At 41.1% G+C, this 21,165-nt stretch overlaps 1 protein-coding gene across 2 annotated transcripts in view; it reads left to right on the top strand.

Moving 5' to 3' along the window:
• The window catches only part of DOCK1 (dedicator of cytokinesis 1), a 361,208-nt gene that overhangs the window by 2,978 nt on the left and 337,065 nt on the right, over positions 1-21,165 (top strand). The gene's annotated exons all lie outside the window — the stretch shown is intronic.

Raw genomic sequence — 21,165 nt, 5'->3', positions numbered from 1 at the left:
GCATATAGATATTTTTTCTGATTAAGTGGTCCAAATAAGGTTGCTTTCTGCACTCTTGTACAGACACTTAACAACTCTTGAAAGAGTATTTCCTTTGCTGGTATGGCTGGTAAGCTATTAATGAATGATCTGATGTGAATGACAAAATCCTGAAAAATGGCTGAAAAATGGCTTTGCTCCTTCAGTATCATTTATACTGTATAGTGAAAAAATATTTACCATATGGGGGAGTGTTCACACATTTTACCATATGAAAAAAAATGCCTTGCTCATTAACCTTTCACATGGCCATTTTAAAAATAAGTATTTGGGTTAGTTATAACTGTAACTTATAGACAGACTAGTCTTTTGCACTCTTGTAAGCAATAACCCACTTCAGCAGACTTAATAAATGGTTGATATGAATGATATTCCTTATGCACATACTCAGTAATTTGATGGCACTGCATGTTTTCTGTTTTAACTGCTCCACAAGAGAAGCTGTGTGCTTTCCTGTTACACTTTGAATAGAATATGGGGGAATAGATGATTTGGTGTCTTGCATTCTGTAGCAATGTTTTCTAGAAATTCATCTTCGCTTCTACTTGCGCATTGCAAATACAATTTGTTTGGTGCAGTTCATACTGAAATATGAAAACTGAAGGGACAAGATTGCCCCGCCAACCTTTACAACTATCCTCCTAGAGCAAATATGTGCAGGACTGTGCAAAAAATTGCTTATCCTTCCTTTAAGGCTACCTTGCACTATTGCTTTGCTGTGCTTTCTGAAGGCATGCTTTCCAATGGGATGTATGGAGGTGGTTTAGAATATACATTTTTTGGAATAACAGGAAGAAATTTTCAGATAAGAATCAAATGTCCAAAGTGGATCAGTTCATCTAAAGAGTTGCTGAGAGTAGAAGAGGGAGTTTATGATACGTATTGCCTGAATACATAAATAGTCTTGCCGGGCTCTAGAGCGATTAGTTGAACTTTAAAGGGTTGCTCTAAAGAATTGAAATAATAAAGCCTAACTTTAGGGGTATCTGAATTGCAGTCTGGAACGTTCATCAGAAATTGTGGACAGATGGCAAAATAATAATAATAATAATGATTCCTTCAGCATGGTGGTGGTGGGGTTGCCTGGAATGGAGTTGTTAAAGTACCCTGTACTTGACCACCTCTGCCAGCCTGATCTGGGCCTCTTTGCTGTGTTGGCTTGGGAGCTGGTGCAGAGAAGGGTCCCCACCCCTCGCTCCCCACCTTCTGCCATGCTGGAGCTGTGTATGGGCTGCTAGCTGAGCTGCTCAGGGGTTGGGGTTGCACCCAAAACTTTGAATGTTGTGATAAAAATACGGCTTGAAAATGTAGACTGCAGATTAAATTATCTGAAAGTGCCCAACATTCTTGGAAATGCAATACAGTACTGAGTGCATTAGAGAAGAGAACATTGTGGTTCTCAGCAAAACAGCAGTCACGACTCTTGGTTTTGGTGTTCAGTGAGCTCATTCCTTGAAAGTGACAACGAACTTGCTTTTTCTATAGTGCTCTGTTGAAACTGCACATAGGTGTACTATCTGTACTGCAAACAGCTAAGGACTAAGTCTGTAAAGGCAAATATATGTTCATGCATTTATCCAAATCTATTTAACAGTAGATGCAATGGAATAAATACATCAACATATATTTGCCTTTACAGGCAGTGAGTGTTTGAGACCCCAATTATAGCTGATGAGCATATTCAACAGATGGCTTGTAGTGAATAGCTGCAAGTGGCTATTCACAATATATCAGTAAGTGGGCAAGTGCATCCTGTTTTGGTCCCTGATAGGTGTCATATTATTATATGTATGAAGCTTACGCAAGTGCATTCATCTGTCACTTGAGTGGCATAAGAACTGCTTCTGCTTCCTATCCCAGGGCTGCAACAACAGCTGGTTCCATGGTAGCCATTTTGCTTTCAGAATGTTACATAGGTGTGTTGTTTCCTGTCTGGAACATCTGAGACCCCCTCGTACGTGTAACAAACCATTACTTGTTCATATGCCGTTCTGAGCTGATGCAGTAATGGCCGTGTCCCATTGTCAACTGTTATTTCTGGAACTGGTCCATCAGTAACTTTAACTGGAAGTCATAGCAGCAGAAAAACTAGAGTCACACACAGCTGAACTTAGCGTTTCAAATTGCAAGCCGCTGTTACAAATGTGATTGATTTCTTCGTGGGCAGTGGCTTTGGCTGTAACCTTAGTATTGTATCTGTGGTTGAAAGGCCTATATTTTTTGAATTGGCAGAAGGATAGCTCAGTTGGTTAGAGCATGGTGCTGATAACGCCAAGGTTGCAAGCTTGATTCCCTTATGGGGCAGCTGCATATTCCTGCATTGCAGGGGGTGGGCAAATGATTTCTTCCAGGGTGGAAAGTGAATCTGGCATAACTTTTCAATTTAGTTTGTTGGCAGTATGTGGCATTCTTTGCTTTCAAGCTTTGTAGCCATTTTAGGCGTGCATTAGAAATCCAGTCATCCTACACGCATGTGTCCTTTTTGGTGTGCTTGTTTTTGTTCTCTGCTTGCTTCAATATGCATATGGGCCTGGAAAATTTAAGGCGCATATATATATATATATATATATATATATATATATATATATAATGTAAATGATTACCAGTTACAGTGGCAACTTGGGATACGAACGGGATCCGTTCCGGAGCCCTGTTCGCATCCTGAACAGAACGTAAGACACGTCTGCGTGTGTGCGGGTCGCATTTCGCTACGCATGCGCATGACGTCATTTTGAGCGTCTGCGCATGTGCGAGTGGTGAAACCCGGAAGTAACGCGCTCTGTTACTTCTGGGTCGCCGCGGAGCGCAACCTGAAAATACTTATCCTGAAGTGTATTTATCCCGAGGTATGACTGTACTTATTTGAGAGGAAGCAGGACAGGAGTAATCTTTTCTTGATCGTCATATATTGATAAGAGCAATATCAGATGAAGTACTTTAAGACAAAGACATATGTTACATTTTTCATACGGCGGGAATAGATGTAACACTTTTCCACTGCGTTCTGAGGTATTTTTCAGGGTAGTTAACGTTGATCCAAATAATTGCCAGTGCTTGGAAAATGTCACATCGGTCTTGACCCTAAACAGTTCTTTGAAGTAAATGTCATAGAGGTCAGACATAAAGTAATATTGGAATCTTAGTGGCATCACTTACCCTGAATAGGTTATAAATTTTAGGACAAAAAACTTGGGTTGTATCAATGCTGCAGCTCCACTGGTGAAGGGGACTTCAGTGCATGCAAAATAAATTGCTCCTTCTGTTCTGCTCCTCCAGACCCTCATGGCTCCTCAAAATCAGCTTTGTGGGGTTGGGAGTTTCTTCTAGAGCAGGTTTCTTTTTTTGGTGGTGGTGGTGGTGGGAGCTCAGTAGAAAGAGAGGAAACAAAAGATCTGTTGTGCCAGCAGGGTGCCCACTGGCCCAGCATTGGGTACAACCCCCTGTTTTTGAGAGTTGGGAAATTTAGCTTTGTTAAACAAGAATGATTTGATGTTTAAACCAGCTAAATATGGTCTGCTCCCTTGCTTTAAAAAAAAAGAAAAGAAAAGCTTGTTAAGTCTGCTGTAGTGTGTTTGTTCTTCAATTTGCAATATGATGAAAAATTTGTTGTCCACTGATCTCAAAAAAAGTTGCACGCATAATAGAATAATATAACAGAATAGCTGTGAATGATGATTGTGCTCTACAATATGGCATGCCTCTAATGAATATCAAGGGTGTGAGAGTTGAAAAAAAGATGTACAGTGGTATCTCAGCTTACAGACGCTTCAGGTTACTCGTTTTCAGGTTACGGACGCACTGAAACCCGGAAGTACCGGAATGGGTTACTTCCGGGTTTCGGTGCTTATGCATGCACAGAAACACTAAATCGCACTTTGCGCATGCGCAGAAGTGCCAAATCGCGTCACGCACATGCACTGATGCGGCGCTGCGGGTTGCGAACGTGCCTCCCGCATGGATTACGTTCACAACCCGAGGTTCCACTGTATTGTGGCTAAGAGAAAACTAAATGTGATGCTAAATGGCATTATCATTTCCCTACAATTCACATTCTGAAATCTGGTTCTGGGAACTGTACAGAGTAAATACTTCTTTTATTTTCTGCCTCACTGATCATCTCTCAATAATTTAGTATAAGGAGTCATCAAATTTTAGGGCCAGTGGGCACACCTGGAATTTTAAGAAAGTTGTAAGGATGCTGGTTGCAAAATGACTGCCATGGTGTATGTGGTATAATACAAAACCTCTTGGGTACCCTCTGGAATACTATGTGATCTTTGGATGAAGGGTGGAATATGAGTTTAATAAACAAACAAACAAATTGCCTTAAACAGGGTCAGTTACTTGGCATGTCGCAACCGCAGCATGCTGACACAACCACAATGACATTTCTGTGTTTGGCGAGTGAGTCAGTCCTGGCATGCTGTGTTCCTTTTGGGGGACTGCTTGCATTGTCAAATCACACCATGTAATCATGTGTGCAGGTCCACCAATCACACAGAGAACAGTTAGGTGGACTAGTTTGCAGACATGGATTCAGCCGCCCTTTCTGTGATGACAACAGTGCTTCTTGCAGCTAATGTTTTGAAGGGGAAAAAGTCTGTTGTTAAATAATTACACCCTTTATGCCATATGTACCAGCCAGAGGTCCTTGTTGCGGCTGTAGCAGAATAAATTAATGCTTCTATGCTGGCTGGATAACCTGGATCATCTTGCCACATCAGCACAATACTATTGGTTTTGATTTTGCACCAGCATAACAGGTTGTGATTATTTTAAATCAGTTGAAATCCATGGCTTAAAGTAAACCAATTTGTAACCTCCCTCTCCTTAATGCATATGCCACCCTTAAGTAGGGACATCAGTTTGTGGCAGAACTGCAGAACTCTTTGAATTTATTCATTGGTTTTGTAATTTCCACTGCAGTCTTGGGAGTGCAGCAAAGAATAGTCTTTCCTTTTGAGCTATACACTCCTGTGCGTGACTGGCTTCCCTAATCTCTCATGTTCCAGAGACTTACTGGTTGTGATATACATCTCAATAACTTATTCCCTGTATCTGTACTGAAAGGTTGTGCTGTCAGTGTGATACTGTAGTGGGGTATAAATGTCCCTGAAAAGCTGTTTCCCCTCTGCTAAACTAATCTTGTGGCGTGCGATTTATAAAACCATCCAGAATATCCATTGCATATACTGAGGGAAATTACCGCATTGGAACAAAAGGCATTGTAATGATGTTTATAAATATTATCACAGAATGCAGTTGTGAGGGTGACTCAGCTTCATATCCTGAAGTACTTCATGCAGGAATAAAGATGGGCCAGAAATGGTAGTGATAGGGAGTGGAAATGCATTGTTTCATAACAGGAAGAATGTCATCAGTAGAGTATATAAGAAACACACATGTTTGGTTATATCCTTATTAAGGCCTGTGAAACGACTTGTAGTTGTATCCTTATACTCTTGTTTTGTGAGACACGTTCTGATTTCTTGCAAAACACGTTTTCGCTTAGCTGTGTATGGGAGTACTACAGAAATATAGCAACTGTGGCAGGTAGTCATCTAGGACACCTTTAATTCTTGGCTTCAACCCTATTTCTTCTTCAAGCTGGCTATTAAATTGAAGGAAGTTCTCTGCTTTAAAATATGGGAGTTCAGTTCTCTGTGACACTTGGATTTTATGATATGCCTACTTCTTTTCTAGAGTTGGCTCTAACCCACTTTGGGATTGCTGATAAATCAGCAGCATTTGGGCTGGCCTTGGACAGATAAAAGTTTCAGTTTTATTTTTTAAAACAAATATGGTATATTTATTTTAGACTGTGTCTTTGAACATCCGTCAAATTTATAAAAGAAAGCTGTTTTAAGTGACAGCTGGAAGGATCTAGGGATTTTGCAAGCAGGTAGTGTTACATAAGTGCCGTTTTGTCAAAAAGAGTGGTTGCCCCATTGTGAATTGAAGGAAGGCAAGGCTGTGTAGCTAGAAAGCACTGCCCTCCAACACTAGGGCAGAAAATGAATGCATAGTAGAATACGTCGTGACCACTTGTAAATTTACTAAGAGTGCATGTAACCACATGGAATATTTGTCATGTGGCATCTGACCATATGAGCGACGTCTGATTTTCAACAGTGTGTTATGTTACCAGCTAAACATCATGCGATACAGATATATCTCGGTGTATGAAATAAGGATGTACTTATGTAGAGGTGAACAGGGTAAAGTCTTGCAAACTGCTACAGCTTTTAGGGGTCTAAAATGGATGCATTTTTACTTACCTTTAACCTTGTTACAACTGTTATTTTATAGTACAGAGCAACAGGGGCACTGCATGACTTGCTTTTAAGTCACCTGAATTTATCAGGTAAGGCTTCCTGACTTTGCAGACAAGCTGACAGAAGTATCAGGTGATATAGACTTAATGGCTAGGGTAGCAGTAAGTAATAGGAAGATTTCTGTAGATTATTGCTATTTATACAGCACCACCAATGTGCATGGATAATAAGATAAGTCTCTACTCTGTGGACCTGAGACTGTCAGATGAAAATCCTGTATTTGCTCAGGTGTGTGTGTGGGGGGGGGGGCTGCAAGTTTAATCACCCATGTTTAAAAAGCCAAACCCCCCTGAACATAGAAGTCTCTAAACACATTAACAACAATAACAGAACTTCAATGCCTTTAAGAATTTGGGAGACAGAAATTGAACCAAATCCATCTTAGATCTGTAAAAGTTGACAGTTCAGTACAGAATGCTAACAGATTGGATTCTTTGCCAGCTAATCTCTGATCAATGACTGCTTTGTTTTACAATCCCTTTGTATAATAATTGACTACTTTGGTGAGCAGTGCTGTAGTTAAAATTTGGCCCTCTATATCACTTCCGTCTAACTGCACAGGCTACATACAGATCATTTTAGGTATTGCGTGTTCAGACCCAGAAACCTGCCCCCTAAATAAATTCACACTTGACTGAAATTTTTGGTTTGGTTTTTTGCAGAATTTAGACCACAACTTTATTGATTACAGAAAGGGACTGGTTGCATAGACTCTGGTTCGACTAGCTCCCTGCCTTGCAGGTAGCGCTGACCCAGGGCACCAGCATAGGTCAGCCAAGGGTGAACACGGATAAGCGGAAAGCCGGGAACGGGCTAACTCCGCCACCCAAATGTCCCCCTGGACTCAGGCACGGGCACAACCCCCTCACAGGGGTTGACAAAACCATCGAGTCCCTGGATTCCTTTAACGGAATACCCTTTACATAGAGATGGCGACAGCGTTCTCTTATCCCTATCACCTGAACCAGAGCCTATCCGCAACCTTACAAGTTGTGATGATTTGCTACGCGGCAGGCGAAACCCAAATGGCAACAGCCAATCAGCCAAGTGGGGAAAATTCCTGCCATGCCCCTGTCCCAATGACAGATGGCACACAACGGCATAGGAAGGTCAAGCGCAACAAGCCCTAAAAGTAGGGAGAGGTGGGTGAGTGTTCCGAATGCACGCGCCAAAAGAGGAAGCTCTGGGACACGTGCCTGGGCATAAATAGGTCCCTCCAACCATTTGGACTGTGTCCCATTGGCCAGATTGTACCCAGCTTCGAGGGACCTACCAATTGGGTGTTGTGGCTGACCAAATGTACCCACCCACAACACAGGGTGTCGGTTGTCCTGGTCTTACTGCAATATGTGCCCTCTTTGTGGGAGGACCCAACTTGTGATACAGAGACTATTGAAAGAGTCATTGAGCTGGGAGAGGGAGTAAGGGAGGATATGACAAGAGAGAAACAGTATTATCTTTTGCTCAGTGGACATGATACTAATATACTTTGCAGTGGACTAGGTAGTTGACATCCATGCAGATAACCTATGCTCAGTTTGCCATTTTAGATAGAGGCTGCACATGCAGTGTTTGGGGATTTGTTTATGTTGCCAGTTCCGATTATGTTAATTATGTTACATTTTTATACCACACCTCCTAAGAGAAGCTTAAATTGGTTCATAATAAATATATAAAATATATAATAAGATGCATATGAATTGCAGACATTTTCATTTTTGGAACCAGTTAATTAAATAGTGGCATCAAATTCTGATATAATCTGATCCTCCTTCGGGGAGAAAAGTTCATATATCGGGTGCCACTATTCGGTTGAGGGAAGTGGGGCTATTTCTGGTAACACATGCATCAAATGATAGGGACACCAGGAGTCTGCCGTGGGACCAAATGCAACTCCCCTCTTTCCCACCTTTTCCCTGGGAGCACATTCACTCTTGCTCCCCCAGTTCTGTGCTTTGTCATTTAAATGCTTTTAACTATATCAGCACCAAAGTAAACAGTGTGTTCAGATTAGCCAGCATTTGAAATAGCAGTTTAACATTAGTTTTTGGGTCTGGATTAGGAAAGAATCCTGCTGAAGGGAAGGTGAGAGGAATTTACTTCTGAGTAGGGACAGGACAGCCTCTGTGCTGGGCGCCTCATCTTGTAGCTGACTAAAGGTACCCTTGATCTACTTAATTTCTAGATGATGATGTTTAAGTGTCATTTTGTATCGTGACTAATGTCTAAGTGTTGTTTTTATCTATTATGTGTTTTGGCACTTCTCTTTTGATGGTTTTCTCGAATATTTGGCTCAGCTAATGAGTTGTTGGGAATTCTTGGGTTCTTTCATGATATATATGCAGCAAACTCTGATTTCTGCTTCTGGTGGACTGTGATTTGGATTCCTTGTGTATTTTTGCAGTAGGTTGATTTCTGCATCCCCCTCCCCCTTACAATTATGGCCTTGATTTGGACCCCTTGAGGCCATTCCAATTCTTCTACTTCCATATTACAAAACATTGGTCTGTCTTGAATGATCAAATGCCCAACCTTCCTTGCTTAGCCTGCAAGATAAAATTAAAATGTACCTGGCAGCCTGGCTTCATAAAAAATGAAAACAACATTTTAAATGAAGAGGATTGGCTGATTCATGAGTTGCATTCTTTATTCTCTTAGTGATGAAAGTGGGAAATTCCTGTTGTAACACAGTGATACATTTTGAATATACCTTAAGGACAATGGCTTATGATTCACCATAGCCAAAGTTGTTAATTATGCATGCCCACCTCTTCATTCAGGCCATAAACTCTTCCTGTTATGTAACTTGTTCAAGAGTCTCGGAAAGGATTAAACCTACAGTTTTAAAAACAGGGTTATGCAATGTTTTAAAATCTGTGTTCAATATACATTAGTTTTCACATTAATGTTTTCTTCATAATTGTGTTGTGCATGTGTATATGTGCTTGGATGTTTTAAGATACTATTCCGTTAAGGAAAGTCTGGCATTCAGCTAGTGGACAGCTACCTAGAAGCAAACAGTATAATCCTTGTAAAACATTTAGCGCACTTTGGGGGCATAAAAATTGTTATGGCAGTGAGATAGGATCAGGATTCTTTCTATACCTTTTTCCTCACTGAGATATTTGCTTATAGTACGCACACATGAAACAGCAACAAAGTGATCTTTCGTCATGGATGGCAACTATTCCTTCATTGTGCATGATATTTTGTGTTGGTTTCTGTTTTGTGGGAGGAAAAATCAACCCAGTTTTGATTATCTGTAAACTTGAACACAGAACTGATGGGTTGGTAAACTTTTTACTTCATAAGGGCAATACTTCCCTCTTGTTTCCTTTCCAGCAACTGTTATTCATAGTTATTATGCTGCCTCTGCTGTTTAACTCTCATAGCCTAATAGCTGTTGATAGACTTACTGTAATGAGCATGTAAGCCAGTGATCTTGGCTGCATCTTATTACAGTACGTTTTGTAATTTAATTATGTACTGGGTGCTTTTCTGTGCTTTCCTGTTTTTGTTTTTAATCAGCAGCCCATCAATTTCACTGTGCTGCCTTGAGTTCTAGTACTAAGCCTCTTGGGCTTGTTGATTGGAAGTTCGGGAGTTTGAATCCACGTTACGGATGAGCTCCCATTCCTTTCCCAGTTTCTGCCAACCTAGCAGTTCAAAAACATACCAGTGCAAGTAGGTAGATAGGTACTGCTGTGGCGGGAAGGTAAACGGCGTTTCTGTGCTCTCTGGCTTCTGGCTCAGTCATGCTGGCCACATGACCCAGAAAGCTGTCTGTGGACAAACGCCAGCTCCCTTGGCCTAAAGCAAGATGAGCACCACACCCCAAAGTCACCTTTGACTGGACTTAACCGTCCAGGGGTCCTTTACCTTTATTTACCTACTAAGGGACCAAGAGAGAGAGACAGACAGAGAGAACACAGTCCAAATCTGTCTCTTCCTTTGCTTTGCTCTTGGTGTCCAATCCTAGTTGTTCTTTCTTTTCCTCTTCTCTGAGTTTTCTGGCCAATAAGAATATGGCAGTGAGGGGAGTAGATATCCTGGAGGGCATTCTGGAAGTTCTGATTATGGTTGGTTTAGGCTGGACTGCTGCTGTTAAAACTGTCTACAGCGCTAAGCACTATTTACTCATGCTATAATGGCGAAAGGATAAAACCACCCTAAAGGGGAGTGAGTTTCAGATTTCCCCCATTAGGTTAATGGAGCTCAAATTAGTAGGATTATTGGGGGACGGGGTGGAGTTGGCAACAAGGTTGTGATGCCCACAATAGCATGGGCCCCTCCATATGTACAACCTGGGGCTATTGCCTGAAAGAGAGCCCGCCTCTAACGTTCATTCCTGTAGCCATTTTTTTTGTTACCCAAAGACCCTCAAATCCTTTAGGGAGGTCACTTTACCCTTTTAACCACTGCTACACATTGATTTGATGTTTTTTAAAATTGAGCTATCCTATACAAATTTGGAGTCCCTAAGGTGATTGGATGGTGCCTTGTATCATAGCTGTCAACTGTTCCTTATTTGGTGGGAAAGTCCCTTATCCCAGCGCCGTGTCCCGCTGCTGTCCCTTATTGATAATGTCCCTTAAATTTCCCAGGTTTCAAAGGAAGCAGCTCCTCTCCCTCCCTCCCTGCTGATCAGGGAGGAGGGAGGCTCCAAATGTGTTGCTTGGCTGCGTTGCTCACCCAATAAGGAGTCTAAGAATGACTGGGGGGTGGAGCTTGCATGCTTTGTGCCGATCAAATCGGCCGCGTTGCCTGGGGACCCGCCTTTGCTCAGCGCTTCCCAGTGGAGAGGTGACGGTGGTTTTCCTTGCTGCATCCCCTTTGCCGGGTTGCTGCGCTGTGGGAACCACCGCTTGAGGCTTCGTTTGGCAGCTGGTTGACTAAAATCCCTTATTTTGGCTGCTGATCCCTTATTTTCGAGGCTGCTGGTCCCTTATTTTCAAATCTGTAAGTTGATAGCTATGCCTTGTATACCTCATTCCGGCAACTCCTGCAGCCAAGCTAGTGCCAAATGTATTGCTTTCCTTTCCTTTGGATTATATCAGTGAGGCTGAGGAGTGTGTGTGTTTTGTCACCTGGGCAGTGTAGGACCCCCATGCACACTGCCCAGGCTTGTGCCGTGTGGAGGTCACTTTGATGCTGCCAATGCAGCTGTTTGACTTCACCCTCGGAGGTGCATTTTATTGTCTCTTGAGGCAGGCGGATGCCGACAACAAACAATTCATGCCAATCCCAGAATCTTTCTATTGGATAGTCACAGCCAGTTCTGATTGCATCAGTTTACATCTCTGGTCATGCTCAAAACAAAGCTGTGAGTAAACATATTTGTTTTGGGCCCTGATTTTTATATTTGACAGAACCAAGTGCTTAATAGAATTTAAATATTCATTTGAATATCCAAGTAGATAAATGTACTAGGTGCCACTTATTGCCAGCTTTATGGCAGAGCTGCATTTTAGCTGAGGGTGGGTTTTTTTTTTCCTTTTTGAGCAATGTTTAGTGATTGCCACAATTAGTGTTTCAAGACAAAATGCACAATGATGCAGTTTATGGGGCTTCTCACTGTTGCAGTTGCGTACAACTTGAACATTATTAAATTGCCCAAATATTGCAAACCTTGCTCCAAGCCCTTTATCACTTTGGTTGCCCATTTCTGTGCTCTTACCAGCTCTGAAATATCCATGTTGAACCATGGACACATAACCACATGGCTCAGAATTTAGTTGTGTCTTGTAATTGACTCTGTTTTGCTCATAGTTATTCATGAGGCTCTAAAAAAAAGTAATCTAAATAGAAGCCCAAAGATTGGAATGGAAGAAATGTTATTGAGCAGAACTCACCTTCTTCTTCTTCTTTCGTTGTGTTTGAAATTATTAAAAGTAATAGGAAATGTGGGTATATGGGATACCTATCTGCTTTGCAGGAATTGGGGCACCTGCTTCCAAGCTGCTTCTTATTCTGGAGAAGTAGGGCAGGTAATAAAAATAAATCAGGTTAATGGGTAAGTCATAACTAAAATATAAATCCTCAGGACAAGCAATCTTCTGGCTACAGCAAGGGTAACCATAATATCAACACTGGAGCATTAAGAGCATACTCTTACTAGAATGATGGCACAAAAGATAGAGAGAGCATCACAATAAATATGTGACAGCCTGCCTCTGATTTATCTGGAAGTCTTCAAACACAACCGTAATGTGGTATCTGGGCATGGGTAGGAGCGGAGGATTTTTCAGAACTTTTTTTTGGTGTGCTGGAATTATTATTATTAATTATTAATTTTGTTGGTCACTTTATTTTGCCCAAGTCCAACTCCAAGCAATTTACAACCAACCAACTAAACAAATACATATGGCATTGAGGGAAACTTCCATTCTTCCATTAAATCACACTGATCATGTTAATGCTGTGTGTCATTTCCATGGTCTGGGTATTAGATTTCTTGCATTCTACTGCAGTCTCAGATCAGGTTAACATGTTTGCAATCCTCCAGAGGTCTTGTCATAAGCAGTTACCAACTTGTAAATAACATTTTTGCAGTTGCTAGCGAAAAAATACAGAGGTACCTATTGGTAGGACCAGCCAATTCTGCTGCTATGCAGTTGAAGCAAGGCTCCACCTCTTCCCTGAACTCTCTAGCAAAGAGAGGTGGATATTTCTTTTACACTTGGGACAGTTTCTTATCTATCAGCATCTCTGTGCAAGTGATAGGAAACTCACCTTCTCTTCCAAGCCTTCTGTGCTTCTCAGACAGCTTGTGGGAGAGGCAGAGACTTGTGTCACTTGTGGAATGCAAAACAGCAGCCCTTTTTATTTATTATTATTATCTTACTCATAACGCAATCTGCCTCCTTTGGAAACGCACTGTGCATGCCACAACACTTGGGTGGAAAGGGGACGAACTGGCAGTGAGGCTTGACTAGTCACTTACCGGTAAACTGATATATTTGACTTCTGGGTAGCACTTCGTAGAAAAGGTCCCTTCAATTTTGTCCACTTCAGGCTTGAAAATAGGCCCTTGTCTGTTCACCTGTGACAATAATTTCTTCATCCACACTTCCCTTTCTCCCGAGGAAAAACTCGGGTTTAGTGCTGAATTGGGACAATCAGCAACCTGGTTTTCCGCATACTGCCATTTGTTCCAATTCAGCACTAAAGAGTGGGTTTTCCCGGGGGGAAGTGAAACACAGGCAGAATTGATCAGACCCAAGCCCAAACATGTATTTGTTTAGTTGTTTGGTTGTACATAGCTTGGGGTTAGCCTTGGGCAAAATAAAGCAACCAACAAAATTAATAATAATAATAATAATAATAATAATAATAATAATAATAATAATAATAATTTATTTGTACCCCGCCCATCTGGTTGGGTTTCCCCAGCCACTCTGGGCGGCTTCCAACAGAGATGAAAAATACACTAAAAATAATTAATAATAATAATTCCAGCACACCAAAAAAAGTTCTGAAAAATCCTCCACCCCATCCATCCCCAGATACCACATTGCGATTGTGTTTGAGGACTTCCAGATAAGTTAAGAGACAGGATGCCACATATTTATTGTGATGCTCACTCTTAACTTTTGTGCTGTCATTCCAGTAAGAGTATGGACTTAATGCTCCGGTGTTGATATTACGGTTATCCTTGCTGTAGCCAGAAGATATGAGGATTTATATTTTAGTTATGACTTACCCATTAACCTGATTTATTTTTATTTCCTGCCCTACTTCTGCACCCACAGCATAGGGCAAGCAGAAAACCACTAGGCTCCATGCTTTCTAGTCATGAGACAAGCATAAGTGTGGATGAGCCCCTTAGTTTAATGACATGCCACAAATGATTACTACAGTCATGTGTAGCTCTCAGTATTTTTGTTGGTAGGAATATTTGATCTCCTGATAAGGATATGAGTAACAATGAGTACCGGTAATTGGACATTTTAAGGTGATTGTTTAGGGAGGAGCAATCTGTACAATGTTCTTTTTGCCTTTGGAAGATTTCCTTATTGCTATGTGTTGGATGGAGGAAATGTTTCTTCCATTGCCACCAATTACGAGCATGTGGATAATGACTCCAGTTGCTATTGGAATTGTGCCAAGAACAACTCTACTATAATTTCACCATCTATTTACTTTCAATCCAAACGGGGCTGTTTTGTTCTTGTGGATATAGTGCATTTCATTGAGTTTGTCATGAAATGTAAATAACACAGCATGTATAATGAGTGCAGGGATTTTTGCATCAGCGGTTGGTTTTTGTTGTTGTTGGCCTATCAACTTCAAATGTATCTCTAAGCTTTTAATTCTTCATATAATTCTGTATGTTTTTATAGTATTCCTTCCATTTTCATTGATAGCTTTAGAAACATACTGAAGTGATAGATTTGCTCTGTCTTTTCTTTGATATGCTGCCGAATCTGGGAAAGCATGGAAACATAGTAAATGGTATTTAACACAATGACTGGTGAATATTTTTGGATTTACTTCTGGTTAAAGTTCCTGGATTTGCTATATATTTTTGTGGAAAAAGTTAAGCAGTGTTGTGTTAGCATGCAAGCAGAGATTCTTTATGAGAGCCTTAAGTGTATTGTTTTTCAAAAAGGCCACAATATATCAATTTTTACATTAAAACTGAATATGGTAACACTAATACATGGAGGAAAGGTTACGGTGGAACAAAAGAGAAAAACGTTGTTCAGTAGGAACTTTTTATTTGTCATTAAAGTATAAACAATTCTGAGCATGAGTTTTTGACAGAGAAAACAGTGCGTTCAAGTAACATTATTGATCTGATTTGAAATGCAATTATTGATACATTTTCAAATTTGATGTGACTTGAAAGAGGGTCAGTAACTATGCCAGGCAGAAATTATATAGTTAGCTTCATTGCAATGACTTTCTTGAATTAAAGGCCGGGTCTTTGTGACTAGCAAGCACTTTCCATACTAAACACTGATGGAATCCCAGTGTACATACTGAATGCTGGAGAATTCATTCGTTCTTTCAGATCCTCCAGAGCGAGTATATACTGCTAATATTTTTATGGACCACTCAGTTATTGTGGTTTGTTTGAACTCTGATCGTTACAGCTGGGACATTTTTTTCTCCATGCAGTTTGTCTCACTCGAACAGGATATATGCCAAGAATAAAAATGTTTTGATATTTGCATAAGCTAGGATATAAAATTTTAATGTTAATTAGCATTGGTTTGAATTCTGAGACAAATTGCAGCATTCTTTCCTTCAAATAGTGCTAAGCAGGTGAATACAAATTGATGATTAAAAATCCCACGAGTTTTAATCAGATCTTTAATTTTTAAAATTTGTTTTATTGTCACTTAAGCTTGCTTTTGAATGAAATTTGAATTGAATTAGCACAAGAATTTAGCTCTTAAAATTCAATTTATGGGTTTTATTAAACACAATGAATTATTTCCTGCTTCTACGCATAATAGTAAAAAAGGGGAATGTTTGACTTGAAATCAACCATTTATATAGGATGTAATAGATTATGTATTGAACTTAACTGTTTTACAAATTTTGAATATTTATGAGTTGTATGAATTAAAAGCCATGCTGTGGGTTAAACCACAGAGCCTAGGACTTGCCGATCAGAAGGTCGGCGGTTTGAATCCCCGTGACGGGGTGAGCTCCCATTGCTCGGTCCCAGCTCCTGCCAACCTAGCAGTTCAAAAGCACGTCAAAGTGCAAGTAGATAAATAGGTACCGCTCTGGCAGGAAGGTAAACGGCGTTTCCGTGCGCTGCTCGGGTTCGCCAGAAGCGGTTTAGCCATGCTGGCCACATGACCCGGAAGCTGTACGCCAGCTCCCTCGGCCAATAAAGCGAGATGAGTGCCGCAACCCCAGAGTCGGCCGCAACTGGACCTAATAGTCAGGGGTCCCTTTACCTTTACCTTTATGCTTAGGAACATAGAAAGCTGCCTGATACTGAGTCCATATAGCTCAGTATTCTCTACGCCGGCTGGCAGTGGCTCTCCAGGGGATCAAGTGGGGACATTTCTAGTGTACCGGGAGATGCAACACATTGAACATGGAACCTTCTGCATGCAAAGCAGATGTTCTACTACTGAGCTATGGCTCTTTGCTAGTTTGCTTTCCGTTTCACAGAATGTATTTGGCAAGTCATTCCCATGTCACAGCCCTGCATATCTTTATCTGCACTGGATACTGTGATGTCATCCACGTGCTCAACTAAGTACAGACAGCCAAACAGAAATCCATTAAATTGTTCCTCTCCCATGCACCAACGGGACACATGAAGAGGGTTGTGGCAGTTGTCAGCAAGCCTAGCAATTGCATCAACTGATTTCGCCAGGATTCTTCATCACATGTAGCATGTCTGCGTATAGCTGTTAGTATGTGTGTAGAATCCCTTCTCATGTGCACTAAATGTATGTGGAAGGCAAGGTTACTGGACATGCTAATGCATGTTCCCATGACCTGTCACAATCCTTCCATGGGTGGTAGCAGTGGTTCTATTCCTGTAACCTAGTGGTTACATGTTTGCTTGTACCCCACCTGTATCCTAGTGGTTGTTGAATCAGGAAAGCCTTGTTTATATCACCTTGAGAAGGAGAAGGTAAGAGAAGAGAACATCAGAAATCAGCTGAAATAGGAAGGGCTAGAAATATGCAAGCTACTCCTCCAATAGACTTTGAAACAAGAAATGTGGCTGAAACAGTGGACCAAAGGGGAGGAGCTGATGCTCAAGTGTTTAGAACTTAAAATAGACAGTGCATTACGGAAGACTGTGGCTTTCAAATGTCTCCTAGATAGAAATGAATGTTCAGTGTTTGGGAAATGAGTTAAACTCAGCTGTTCCAGGTAACAGCCCTACCACACTTCAGTAAGATAAAATGTAGTTGCTGTCCTGTGCTGCAGAATACACACATGTGATATTGCCACATCTGCTTTTACACCCTGATGCATGGGCAGTAAATTGCTTCACGTGCAGTATCCCCTAGGACAAGTGCTTGGCAGGGGGTTGGACTCGATGGCCCTTGTGGTCTCTTCCAACTCTATGATTCTATGATTCTATGATTCTAGTCTCAGTGATGCAGACAATTCTGCTATCTCAGAACTTTACCACCTTTATTCTGCGGTGTGCTTGACTAGGTTTTGTTCCATGTGAGGTGTAAATTTGCTGTGAGAATAAGCATATTTTTTTTTTGATTCTGCATACTCTCTTTGAAGGGGAAAAAGACTTATTTTGAATATAGAGTTTATTCAATGTTTTAGTAAGGTAAGCGGCAAGGGGGAAATTGCTAGTAAAGTTTTCAGAGGGATAGCTCTCCCATTAGTCTGCTGTAGCAAAAATAATAAAGTTTTGTGGCACATGAAGGCCAACACATTATTTTGATCTAAACATTCATAGAATTTTGTCTTTATTCACCACTCACCTGTCCACTTGAACTGGGAGAAGAGTTGCATAGGAGAAGAGTTCTTGTTGCCTTTGTGCGTTCTGTGGCTTCCTAACACTCTTGATAGCCTGCAAGTCTCCTGTTAACTGACTCCTAAATTGTCCCTTGTGAAGTGCTGTGATGTGCTCCCATCTGCTATATTAGGCAGCATATCTTGGTCAAGTTACCTTACATTAGAATGCTTTGACAGTTTTCTGTATTAGTTCAGTGTGGTATAGCTGCAATTCCCTTTTCAAAAGCCATGGTATCACTGTATCAGGCTTAAGGGAGCTACACTGATTCCTTGGGTTATATTGATGCCTTTCCTATTAATGTGAACAGAATGTAAATGAACAGAACGGTTGTTAGTTTTTTGTCTGCTTGTGCAGTCTCTGTTTGAGCTGGCTGTTTACTTACTTAGCTTTGCTACTTGATTTATGAAGAGGCAGTGGTATCCTGGCGATTAAAATTTTGAATAGGTTTGTGTTTACTGCATAATTTTTGACATACCGGGTCAACATTCCATCACCGCTTGGCTTCATAAACCACAAGCAATTACACTGCATGTCCTCTTATTTGCCAGCTGGTAATTTAGGATGGTGTTTGGTTCATATCTTCTTAGTTGTGGAAATTGCCGTTACTTCAGAGGGGAGTATAGCTTGGATTTTTCAAGAATTTCTGCTTGCTTGTATCACTGTATTTAAGTGCCTGTAAATTACAGGTGATCAATTGTATGACCTTTAGGGGGAAATTCAATCTGTTCCCCCGCCCTGTCCTTTGTGATGGCAGACAGCAACATCTCCATTTCCCCCCCTGCACACAGTTGCTTTAAGGTTGATACAGCTACACTAAAGGCTTTTCAGTGTCTTTATTTCACTGTGGATTCATTAAAATTCTGGTTTGACGTATGGGGAACTGAGATAACAAAAAGCCCAAGGCCACCCAGTGATTTCTAAGGTTTCCAGCCAAACATTCCATCAACCGGGTGATAACTAGCTCTGGTTACAAAAGTAGGCATGTGTGAGAGATCCTCTCATCTGTTTGTATAGTTCTTCACGAGACTCATTTACAACCCAGGTTGGCTTTTGTAGCCTTGACCTGGCACACTCATTAATACGGGCAATGATAGACAGCTAATGAGACTTAAACCTCCTCTTCCAGAAAAGTCATGTGCACCAAGTTTATAGGGGTGTTTGGGGCATCATGTACATTGGGATGATACATGGTCACCCTTGCGCATGCATGCATAGCCTTATTGTCTCTACCAGTGTCATGCAACTGTCCTTGGCCAAAGGACAGGCAAGCTGTGCCAGTAGTAATGGCTGGCGGTGCGGCAGCACTGAGATGATTAATTCCTGGCTCCAGCTCACAGGCACCAGCTTGTGTCCTTGTGTTGTAGGGGAACATGATCAACAGAGTGCTGGGGCATTCTTGAAAGCATTCAGGTACTTTGGGATTTTTAAAAATGGAATATAGGAATTTAGACAGAGGCATTTGTGGAGCAGGTGGCAAAAATATGAGGTGTCCTCTGTGGTTGGGTCAGTTGTGTGTTTTTGGCTATGCATGTTTATTTCGCTGCGCCTGTAAAGCAGTGTGGCTGGCTGGCTGTCTCTTACTCAACTCAAGTAAAATATTATTCCCTATATATTAGGAACAGGGCTAGGGTTGTTGCACTTGGTTCTCCTACTTTGCCATATTTATATGTTACCTTTCAAAATCACGTTTGTGTCCTGCCTTTTCTATAAGAAAATCAAAGTTGATGGTTTCATACTCAGGAGCTTCCTGCCTTTTTAGAGTTGAAGTTGAATCAGGGGTTTGAATTTCTACTCCCATTGCAGGGGCTTGGACTAGAGGACCCTTGGAATCCCTTCCAACTCTACAATTCTATGGTGAATTCATACTCCCTGTACTTGATTCTGTTGCAAAAATCTCAATAACCAGAAAGGAGAACAGGACTGTAATAGAGTGTTGGGGAGTTGGGGTTAAATTGTAGGAAATGCTTGTGTAAGTTCGGCCGCTGTTCTTCCTCTTATTGCTTTTGGGAGGGGATAACAATTCAGGTTGACATTTGTTTCACCCTGCAAAATATCCTGAAATAATTGTTTGAGTAATACCCAGCTTCCAGCCTTCAGCTGGAACTAGCTACCCAGCCATGTTTTCTGAGGTCCATGCTGCTCCTCTGCCTGGACGGACCTTTTTTGTTTTAATTGCTTCCTTGAGTAATTATTTTGCTGTGTGTGTGAGAGAGAGAGAGAATGCCTGTTATAACAGCAAGAGCCCATACAGGTTTGTAAGCCTTTAGGAGTAGAAATAGCCTTTATATTCTCCCCCTCATTGCTGTAGAGAGCTTTTCTGTCAATTTACAGAAGAAGTGGATGTTCACTTGTGGGTACAGATTGGAGCTGGCAGAATGGTGTCTTGGTGCCCCAGCCACATCCCTCAACTTCTCTGCATATGTTGTTGCAGCAGTTAGTATTGGGGAGATATTTTTTGGATAAGGTTTCATTCCAGTGGCAAACCTGGGAGAAGCCAAAAGCCCACCCTAAGTAATCCCCTAGGCCAGCAGGTTAACAAGGGAGATAAGCATTCTCTGAAGGGCCAACTCAATATTACTATAATTATTATTCTTTAAAATACAGCTGCAAAGAGAACTGTGAGTCAGATGGTCGCTAAGGATAGTTTCCAGTTCTTCAGATCAAGCGACTGAATTTTTGCTTTGCCAAATGCCTGCAAGATTTGAAAGGAGTGAAGGGAAAAGGGGAAAAAAAGTTTATACTCTCTTAGATATGATTCTGTTTTCTTTGAATAGCACTCATCAAAGGGAGGGAAAGATGGAGAACTGATTTTGGGGGGAAAAGGCATTAAGGTTTTCCGTTTTGGCACGTCTGTGGGCTTCTCGTTTCTTTCATTTTGATGGTGATTTAGCATTTCAATTTGAAGTTGTAAAAAAATCTCTTAGGCTAACAGGCCATTACTCATTGCGCTTGCCTTAATGAAAGCACCACCGATGTCTGGAGTGCTTCTTTTGATGTCATTCTGTTTACTACACTTCTTCGTGAGGTAGGAACTATCCTTTTCTTGAAGGTTTACACGAAGATTTCAGAGTGCTACTGTAATGTAGATAATGAAAAATTATTATGCCACAATCATTGAGACATTCAATCTGCAGCTTAATTAAGTTGGAATGAGGCCAATTTAGTTCCATTGACTTCATGCGGTTTGAAGGTATTGAAATCAATGATGCAAATGCTGAGTGCGTAATGTTTGCATAAAGGAGCGTGTCCTACAACCCAGTGAAGCCAGGGTGCTTAGATTTTAAGCCTATTTAATGCTATTTAAATCTAAGCGCTTCAGTTTAACAG

Source organism: Podarcis cretensis, assembly GCF_951804945.1.
Source record: "Podarcis cretensis genome assembly, chromosome: 5".
Taxonomy (NCBI): domain Eukaryota; kingdom Metazoa; phylum Chordata; class Lepidosauria; order Squamata; family Lacertidae; genus Podarcis; species Podarcis cretensis.
This window is presented reverse-complemented; position numbering and strand designations above follow the sequence as displayed.